A 10,968-nucleotide genomic window follows, 5' to 3' on the forward strand; every position below is an offset into this window, starting at 1 on the left:
GCTTCTAGGAGCCTCAGTTTACAGTATGAAAATGCTAATCATTCATTTTGTATGACTGGGAAATTGAAAACAGGGATGAGTAAGTGCTGCAATTTACTATCACCACACTGACATTCATTATAACTTATGAATATGTCCCACATACCTGTGTCCCACAGATACCTGTGAACAGACACGTAGATAAAAAGCACAATCAGGGACCAGTTATGTGTCTTTTTATCTATGGAATTTTCTTGCTAAATTTTTGAGTGAAAATTTATCCAAGTAAATGTAATTTAAAGGTCCCAAAAGCATTGAAAAGACAAGAAACACGAGAGGGAAGCACAAAGGTTCTATGCATTAAATTTTTCCTGGACCAAGGCTGTAAAAAAATCCATATTCAGTAAAGGGAGGAGTTAAAGTACAAAACGAAAGTCTTCACAATAAGATGTTCTGTAACATCTTGGCATCACCTGATACACAATTCTTGTCGATGAAGTGTCAGTACTACACGCACACACAAACACACACACACACATACACTCACACACAAACACACACGCGCACGTACACGGTTTCTAATCTTCAGTACCCTAGCTAACATTGTAATAACAATTCAATGAGATATTTACTTTCCTGCTCCCATATCCATCCTTCCTCCATTACACCTACTCCATTCCCCCAAGCTATCCCTAATCCTCCCCTTCTCCCTTCTCTCTACCCAACTCCTCTTACATCCACACCCCCACACCGTGGAACCAAGTTTGCCTGGCAATATTGTCTTCTTAGAATATCCAGGAGGATAACTATATGATTTTCTTCAATTTCACCTTCTTATTTAGCTTCTCTAGAATCATGAATTATAGGCTCAAAGACCTTTAATTATGGCAAATTAAATCCACTTAAGAGTGAGTACATACCATATTCCTCTTTTTGGGTCTGGGTTACCTCACTCAGTAAAGCATTTTCTATTTCCATTCATTTGCATGCAAAATTCAAGATGTCACTTTTTTTACCTCTGAGTAAAACTCTAATGTGTATATGTTCCACACCTTCTTTAACCATTCTTCCATTGAGAGGCACCTAATTTGTTTCCAGGTTCTGGCTCCTACAAATAGTGCTGCTATGAACACAGTTGAACAAATGCTTTTGTAGTATGATAGGGCATCTCTTGGGTATATTCCCAAGAGTGGAACTGATGGGTACTGAGGGAGGTTGACTCCCAGTTTCCTCAGAAACCGCCACACTGATTTCCACAGTGGCTGCACAAGTTTGCATTCCCACCAACAATGAATGAGTGTTTCCCTCACTCCACATCCTCTCCAACATAGGCTATCATTGGTGTTTTTAAGTTTACCTATTCTGGCAGGTGTAAGATGGTATCTCAAAGTTGTTTTGATTTGCATTTCCCTGGTCACTAAGGAGGTTGAGCATGACCTTAAGTGTCTTTTGACCATTCGAAGTTCTTCTGTTGAGAATTCTCTGTTCAGTTCAGTATCCCATTTTTAAATTGAGTTAATTAGAGTTTTAGTATCTAGTTTCTTGAGTTCTTTGTATATTTTGGAGATCAGACCTTTGTCTCATAAGGGGTTGGTGAAGATCTCCCAGTCAGAAGGTAGCCTTTTTGTCTTAGTGACAGTGTCCTTTGCTTTATAGAAGCTTCTCAGTTTCAGGAGGTCTCATTTATTCATTGTTTCTCTTATTGTCTGTGCTACTGGGGTTCTACCTAGGAAGTGGTCTCCTGTGTCCATGTCTTGTAGACTACTTCCCAGTTTGTCTTCTATCAGGTTCAATGTAGTCAGATTAATATTGACGTCTAATCCATTTGGACTAGAGATTTGTGAACGAAGAAAGCACACATTGGAGATTTAACAGCACACCTGAAAGCTCTAGGGAAAAAAAGCAGATTCACCCAGGAGGAGTAGAAGACTGGAAATAATCAAACTGAGGGCTGAAATCAACAAAATTGAAACACAGAAAACAATCTAAAGAATCAATGAAACAAAAAGCTGGTTCTTGGAGAAAATCAACAAGATTGACAAACCCCTAACCAAACTAATCAAATGACAGAGACAGAACACACAAATCAGTAAGATGAGAAATGAAAAGGTGGACATAACCACAGATACAGAGGAAATTCAGAAAATCATTAGATCTTACTACAAAAGCCTGTATGCTACAAAATTGGAAAATGTAAAAGAAATGGACATTTCTTAAAATAGGTACCATATACCAAAGTTGAACCAAGACCAGGTGAACAACCTAAACAGACCTGTTAGTCGTGAAGAATTAGAAGCTGTTATCAAAAATCTCCCTACCAAAAAAAGCCCAGGACAAGATGGTTTCAATGCAGAATTCTACCAGAATTTCCAAGAAGAGCTAATACCTATACTCCTTAACGTATTTCACAACATAGAAACAGAAGAGTCATTGCCAAACTCTTTTTTATGAAGCTACAGTTACCCTGATACCAAAACCACACAAAAACACAACCAAGAAAGAGAATTACAGGCCAATCTCACTCATGAACATCGAAGCAAATATTCTCAATAAAATACTGGCAAACCGAATCCAAGAGCACATTAGAAAAATTATCCTTTATGATCAAGTAGGCTTCATCCCAGAGATGCAGGGCTTATTCAACATATGCAAATCTATCAATGTAATCCATCATATAAATAAACAGAAAGAAAAAACCATATGATCATTTCATTGGATGCTGAAAATGCATTTGACAAAATTCAACACCCATTTATGATAAAGGTACTGGAGAGATTGCGGATACAAGGATCATACCTAAGTATAATAAACGCTATTTACAGCAAGTCAACAGATGACATTAAATTGAATGGAGAGAAACTCAAAGCCATTCCACTAAAATCAGAAACATGACAAGGCTGTTCTCTCTCTCCATACCTCTTCAATATAGAGCTTGAAGTTCTAGCAACATGTTCAACAACATAAAGGGATTAAGGGGATTCAAATTGGAAAGGAAGAAGTTAAACTTTCATTATTTGCAGATGATATGATAGTGTACATAAGTGACCCCAAAAACTCTACCAAAGAACTCCTACAGCTGATCAACACCTTTAGTAATGTGGCAGGATACAAGATCAACTCCAAAAACTCAGTTGCCCTCCTATACACAAAGGATAAAGAAGCAGAGAGGGAAATCAGAGAAACATCACCTTTCATGATAGCCACAAATAGCATAAAATATCTTGGGATAACTCTAACCAAGGAAGTGAAAGACCTATTTGACAAGAACTTTAAGTCTTTGAAGAAAGAAATTGAGGAGGATACCAGAAAATGGAAAGATCACCCTTGCTCTTGGATTGGGAGGATCAGCATAGTAAAAATGGCAATTCTACCAAAAGCAATCTATAGATTCAATGCAATCCCCATCATAATCCCATCAAAATTCTTCACAGACCTTGAGAGAACAATAATCAACTTTATTTTGAAAAGCAAAAAACCCCCAGGATATACAAAACAATCTTATACAATAAAGGAACTTCTGGAGACATTACCATCCCTGACTTCAAACTCTATTACAGAGCAACAGTATTGAAAACAGCTTGGTATTGCCATAAGAACAGAGAAGTCAACCTCTGGAATTGAGTAGAAGACCCGGATATTAACCCACAAACCTATGAACACCTGATTTTCGACAAGGGAGTTAAAACTATTCAATGGAAGAAGGAAAGCATCTTTAACAAATGGTGCTGGCATAACTGGATGTCAACCTGTAGAAGAATGAAAGTAGATCCATATCTATCACCATGCCCAAGGCAACTTTAAAGGAAATCATTTCATTTGAGGCTTTTCTTTTTGATAGTTTCACAGTGAGCCCATGACCACTCTAGCAGGCAACTTGGTGACAGACAAGCAGCCACTGGAGATGGAGCTGTGAGTTATATCTTATCCACAATCAGGAAGTAGAGAGACAGGTGTGTGTGTGTGTGTGTGTGTGTGTGTGTGTGTGTGTGTGCGCGCGCGCCCACACGCATGCCTGAGAGAGAGAAGAGATAGAAATAGAAAGAGGACAGAGAGAGAAAGAACTGTATTTAATGTGAGGTCTCTCTGTGTTCACCTAGTGAAACACCTCTTCAATAAATATGTACTTCCTAAACAGTTCCACCAATGGGTGATCAACTTTCAAATATATAATCCCATGGGACCACTCTCATTCAAAGCACCACACCACCTCTTAATTTTTTCTAGAAAGCATTACTATACTTTATTTTTATATGATACAAAGGATGATGATTAAATGTACATGAAAAATAGATAGTTATGTTTTACCTTAGTTATGATAAAAATATAAATATAAATATTGTAACTGTAATTCTTGTTGGATACCTGTTTTGCTTATGTAATCTTGCTATGTTAAAGTTAAACCCTTCTTTTTTATTTAGACAGAAAGGGGAAGGTGATGTGGGAAGGGATTTATTCTGTGAATACGTTTTATTGCCATTGGTTAATAAAGAAGCTGTCTTTGACCAAAGGTTTAGCAGAAAAGTAAAGTCAGGCAGAAAGAGATATGGAACGAGAAAGCGGAGTCAGAGAGAAGCAATGTAGTTGCCACAGGAGACAGATGCCTCTGCTGCAGCCTGCCAAATCTTTGCTGGTAGGTCACAACCTCATGGTGATGAACAGATGAATGGAGATTGGTTAGTTTAGGAAATAAGAGCTAGCTAGAAATATGCTTCAGTTATTGATCAAACAGTACTGCATATAAAAAAAATGTACACAGAAGAGATGAAATCTAGCTGGCATTCCCCTCACTGAAACCTACTAGCTAGCAGAGCTAAAATGGGTTTTCACTGATTAACAAGCATGTTTTGCTAACATTAAAAATATCCACTTGTTCGTAAAGTTGAAGTGGATCTTCGTTGATTAACAATTATATTTTGTTAACATTAATGGGACAACACATATACTAGTATCGACCCTGTTCTTTGAAACCATTTTCTCCCAGTCATGTTTTCCATGAATTCAGCTCCTTTGTTACTTAAATTTATGACACTTGTTTTACAAAGTAATATCACTGCATATAAAATTCAGATATGACTTTAGGCATATGATAGTGTATGCATGGCTTTTGTTATGGCTGATGCCCGTTAGCACTACCACTGTCACATATCTTTTATTCCTTGTTTATCTTTTGGATTATTATTGAATGGGTGTGCCATGTTGTAGAATTAGATCATTATGATAATAAATAAACATTATGATAATAAATAAATATACTTAAGGACTTTAATGTTAAAAATAGCATTTTCTTTCACTGTATGAAGTACCACTATCTTGGAACAAGCATTCACCTCACTCTCAATCCTGAGTAACCTATTTTTTTGTAGATTTTATTTTTCTTAAGTCAAAACATTGTGTCATTTTCTACTGACATTCATAGTCAAATATAAAAGCCACAGGAGAAGAATGTGATTTAATCAACACTTCCATCTAAGCAAAACAAGAAGTCTGGACTCAGGAAAAAAAATCAGTAATACAACAAAAAGATTGAAGAAATGAGTAAAGAAATGGATGAGAAGTATAACAAAATGTTCAAAGAAATGAGTGAATCCATGAATGATACACTAGGAAACCAAGAAAAATCAGTCAAACAGGTAATGGAAACAGTTCAAGAATTGAAAACTGAAATGGAGGAAATGAAGAAAACACTAAACGAGGGCCGGCTGGATATGGAAAATCTAGGTAAACGAACAGAGACTACAGAATCAAGCATAACCAATAGGATACAAGAGATGGAAGAACAAATCTCAGAGTCTGAAGATACCATAGAGAAAATAAATGCTCTGATCAAAGAAAACAGCAAATCCAACAAATTCTCATCATAAAACATTCAAGAAATTTGGGACACAATAATAAAACCAAATCTAAGAATAATAGGGATTGAAGAAGGAGAAGAACTGCAGATCAAAGGCCCAGAAAATATATTCAACAAAATTATAGAAGAAAACTTTCCCAACCTAAAGAATGATATTTCTATGAAGGTTCAAGAAGCATACAGAACACCAAATAGACTTGATCAAAAAAAAATCTCCTCGCCATATAATAATCAAAACACAAAACATACAGATTAAAGAAAGAATATTAAGAGCTGCAAAGGAAAAAGGTCAAGTAACTTATAAAGGTAAACCTACCAGACTTACTCCGGACTTCTCTATGGAAACCATGAAAGCCAGAAGTTCCTGGATAGAGGTACTGTAGAAACTAAGAGACCATTGATGCAAACCCAGAATACTATACCCAGCCAAGCTATCATTCACTATCAATGGAGAAAACAAAATATTCCAGGATAAGAACAAATTTAAACAATTCGTAGTCACACAAACCCAGCCTTAAGAAAGAAATAGAAGGAAAATCGCAGCCCAAGGAATCCAACATTGCCAACACTGCCTACAATAACTCAGACATCTAGCGACCCTTCATGAGCTTAACTCAAAGAAGGGACACATACAAACACTATTAAACAAACAAACAAAAAATAATAATAACCGGAGTCAACAACCACTCGTCATTAATATCACTTAATATTAATGGACTCAATTCACCTATAAAAGGGCACAGACTAAGAGATTGGATACGAAAACAGGATCCAACATTGTGCTGTTTACAAGAAACACACCTCAATCACAAAGACAGACATCTACTCAGAGTAAAGTGTTGGGGCAAATGGACCTAAGAAACAAGTAGGTGTGGCCATTCTAATTTCTAACAAAATTGACTTCAAACTAAAATCAATCAGAAGAGATGGAGACGAACATTTTGTACTCATAACAGGAACAATTCATCAGGAGGAAGTCTCAATCCTGAATATATATGCCCCTAATATAAAGCCTCCTACTTATGTAAAAGAAACACTTCTAGAACTCAAGGCAGTCATCAAACCACAGACACTAATAGTAGGAGACTTCAACACTCCTCTCTCACCAATGGACAGGTCAATCAGACAGAAACCTAACAGAGAAATAAGAGAATTATTGGAAGTATTGAATCAAATGGTGTTAACAGACATATATAGAACATTCCACCCAAATAGGAAAGAATATACCTTCTTCTCTGCAGCTCATGAAACCTTCTCGAAAATTGACCACATACTGGGTAACAAAGCAAACTTCCACAGATACAAAAAAATATTAGTAACCACCTGTGTCTTGTCAGACCACCATGGATTAAAGCTAGAATTCAACAACAGTGCTACCCCCAGGAAAACAACAAACTCATGGAAGTTGAACAGTCAACTACTGAATCACCCCTGGTTAAGGAAGAAAAAAAGAAAGAAATTAAAATCTTCCTTGAGTGCTCGCTTCGGCAGCACATATACTAAAATTGGAACGATACAGAGAAGATTAGCATGGCCCCTGCGCAAGGATGACACGCAAAAAGGAAAATCACTACCGAAGGAATCCAACATTCCCAACATGGCCTACAATAACTCGAACATCTAGCGACCATTCACAAGCACAAATCAAAGAAGAAAAACACATACACTCTACTACCTAAAAAAAAAAAAAATGACCGGAGTCAACAACCACTGGTCATTAATATCACTTAATATCAATGGACTCAATTCACCTATAAAGAGGCACAGACTTAGAGATTGGATACGAAAACAGGATCCAACATTCTGCTGTTTACAAGAAACATACCTCAACCACAAAGACAGACACCTACTCAGAGTAAAGGGTTGGGAAAAGGTTTTCCAAGCAAATGGACCTAAGAAACAAGCGGGCGTGGCCATTCTAATATCTAACAAAATCGTCTTCAAACTAAAATCAATCAGAAGAAATGGAGATGGACATTTCATACTCATAACTGGAACAATTCATCAGGAGGAAGTCTCAATCCTGAATATCTATGCTCCTAATATAAAGGCACCCACATATGTAAAAGAAACTCTTCTAGAACTCAAGGCGGTCATCAAACCACAGACACTAATAGTAGGAGACTTCAACACTCCTCTCTCACCAATGGACAGGTCAATCAGACAGAAACCAAACAGAGAATTGAGAGATCTATTGGAGGTATTGAATCAAATGGACTTAACAGACATCTATACAACACTCCACGCAAATAGGAAAGAATATACCTTTTTCTCTGCAGCTCATGGAACCTTCTCGAAAATTGACCACATACTCGGTAACAAAGCAAACTTCCACAGATACAAAAAAATATTAGTAACCACCTGTGTCTTGTCAGATCACCATGGACTAAAATTAGAATTCAACAACAACGCCCCCCCCCAGAAAGCCAACAAACTCATGGAAACTGAACAGTCAACTACTAAATCACCCCTGGGTCAAGGAAGAAATAAAGAAAGAAATTAAACTCTTCATTGAATTTAATGAAAACAAAGACACAACATGCTCAAACCTATGGGACACTATGAAAGCAGTGCTAAGAGGAAAGGTCATAGCACTAAGTGCCCAATTAAAGAAAGCGGAGAAAGCACACATTGGAGACTTAACAGCACACTTGAAAGATCTAGAAAAAAAAAGAAGCTGATTCACCCAGGAGGTCTAGAAGACTGGAAATAATCAAACTGAGGGCTGAAATCAACAAATAGAAACAGAGAAAACAATCCAAAGAATCAATGAATCAAAAAGCTGGTTCTTGGAGAAAATCAACAAGATCGACAAACCCCTATCCAAATTAATCAAACGGCAGAGAGAGAACATGTAAATTAATAAGATCAGAAATGAAAAGGGGGACATAACCACAGACACAGAGGAAATTCAGAGAATCATTAGATCTTACTATGAAAGTTTATATGCCACAAAGTTGGAAAATGTAAAAGAAATGGACATTTTTTTAGATAAGTACCATATACCAGAGTTTAACCAAGAACAGGTGAACAATCTAAATAGACCTGTTAGTCGCAAAGAATTAGAAGCTGTTATCAAAAATCTCCCTACCAAAAAAAGCCCAGGACCAGATGGTTTCAATGCAGAATTCTACCAGAACTTCCAGGAAGAGCTAATACCTATACTCCTTAACGTATTCCACAATATAGAAACAGAAGAGTCATTGCCGAACTCCTTTTATGAAGCTACAGTTACCCTAATACCAAAACCACACAAAGACACAACCAAGAAAGAGAATTACAGGCCAATCTCACTCATGAACATCGACGCGAAAATTCTCAATAAAATATTGGCAAACCGAATCCAAGAGCACATTAGAAAAATTATCCATTATGATCAAGTCTGCTTCATTCCAGAGATGCAGGGCTGGTTCAACATACGCAAACCTATCAATGTAATCCATCATATAAATAAACTGAAAGAAAAAAACCATATGATCATCTCACTAGATGCTGAAAAAGCATTTGACAAAATTCAACACCCATTTATGATAAAGGTGTTGGAGAGACTGGGGATACAAGGATCATACCTAAATATAATAAAAGCAATATACAGCAAGCTGACAGCTAACATCAAACTGAATGGAGAGAAACTCAAAGCCTTTCCACTAAAATCAGGAACGTGACAAGGCTGTTCACTCTCTCCATACCTCTTCAATATAGTGCTTGAAGTTCTAGCAATAGCAATAAGACAACATAAGGAGATCAAGGGGATTCGTATTGGAAAGGATGAAGTTAAACTTTCGTTATTTGCTGACGATATGATATTTTACATAAGTGACCCCAAAAACTCTACCAAAGAACTCCTACAGCTGATAAACACCTTTAGTAATGTGGCAGGATACAAGATCAACTCCAAAAAATCAGTGGCCCTCCTATACACAAAGGATAAAGAAGCAGAGAGGGAAATCAGAGAAGCATCACCTTTCATGATAGCCACAAATAGCATAAAATATCTTGGGGTTACTCTAACCAAGGAAGTGAAAGACCTATTTGACAAGAACTTTAAGTCTTTGAAGAAAGAAATTGAGGAGGATACCAGAAAATGGAAAGACCTCCCCTGCTCTTGGATTGGGAGAATCAACATAGTAAAAATGGCAATTCTACCAAAAGCAATCTATAGATTCAATGCAATCCCCATCATAATCCCATCAAAATTCTTCACAGACCTTGAGAGAACAATAATCAAGTTTATATGGAAAAACAAAAAACCCAGGTTAGCCAAAACAATCTTATACAATAAAGGAACTTCTGGAGGCATTACTATCCCTGACTTCAAACTCTATTACAGAGCTACAGTATTGAAAACAGCTTGGTATTGGCATAAGAACAGAGAAGTCGACCTATGGAATCGAGTAGAAGACCCAGATATTAACCCACAAACTTATGAACACCTAATTTTCAACAAGGGAGCTAAAGGTATACAGTGGAAGAAGGAAAGCATCTTTAACAAATGGTGCTGGCATAACTGGATGTCAACCTGTAGAAGAATGAAAATAGATCCATATCTATCACCATGCACAAAACTCAAGTCCAAATGGATTAAAGACATCAACATTAATCCGACCACTTTGAACCTGATAGAAGAGAAAGTGGGAAGTAGTCTACAAGATATAGGCACAGGAGACCACTTCCTAAGCAGAACCCCTGGAGTGCAGACAATAAGAGAAACAATGAATAAATGGGACCTACTGAAACTGAGAAGCTTCTGTAAAGCAAAGGACACCGTCAGTAATACAAAAAGGCTATCTTCCGACTGGGAGAAGATCTTCACAAACCCCTCATCAGACAAAGATCTGACCTCCAAAATATACAAAGAACTCAAGAAACTAGACACTAAAACTCTAATTAACCCAATTAAAAAATGGGGTACTGATCTGAACAGAGAATTCACAGCAGATGAACTTCGAATGGCCAAAAGGCACTTAAGGTCATGCTCAACTTCCTTAGCGATCAGGGAAATGCAAATCAAAACAACTTTGAAATATTATCTTACACCTGTCAGAATAGCCAAACTCAAAAACACCAATGATAGACTATGCTGGAGAGGATGTGGAATGAGGGGAACACTCATCCATTGTTGGTGGGAATGCAAACTT

General features: G+C 37.1%; 1 non-coding gene across 1 annotated transcript; it reads left to right on the forward strand.

The window, feature by feature from the left end:
* Positions 1 to 7,305: 7,305 nt before the first annotated feature.
* LOC148119375 (U6 spliceosomal RNA) lies at positions 7,306 to 7,412 on the forward strand. The gene has a single exon (XR_015735388.1). It is a non-coding gene; the product is annotated as a U6 spliceosomal RNA (small nuclear RNA).
* The last annotated feature ends 3,556 nt before the right edge of the window (positions 7,413 to 10,968 follow it).

The sequence above is a fragment of the Myodes glareolus genome, chromosome 17 (genome assembly GCF_982192425.1).
Source record: "Myodes glareolus chromosome 17, mMyoGla1.1, whole genome shotgun sequence".
NCBI classification, from domain to species: Eukaryota; Metazoa; Chordata; class Mammalia; order Rodentia; family Cricetidae; genus Myodes; species Myodes glareolus.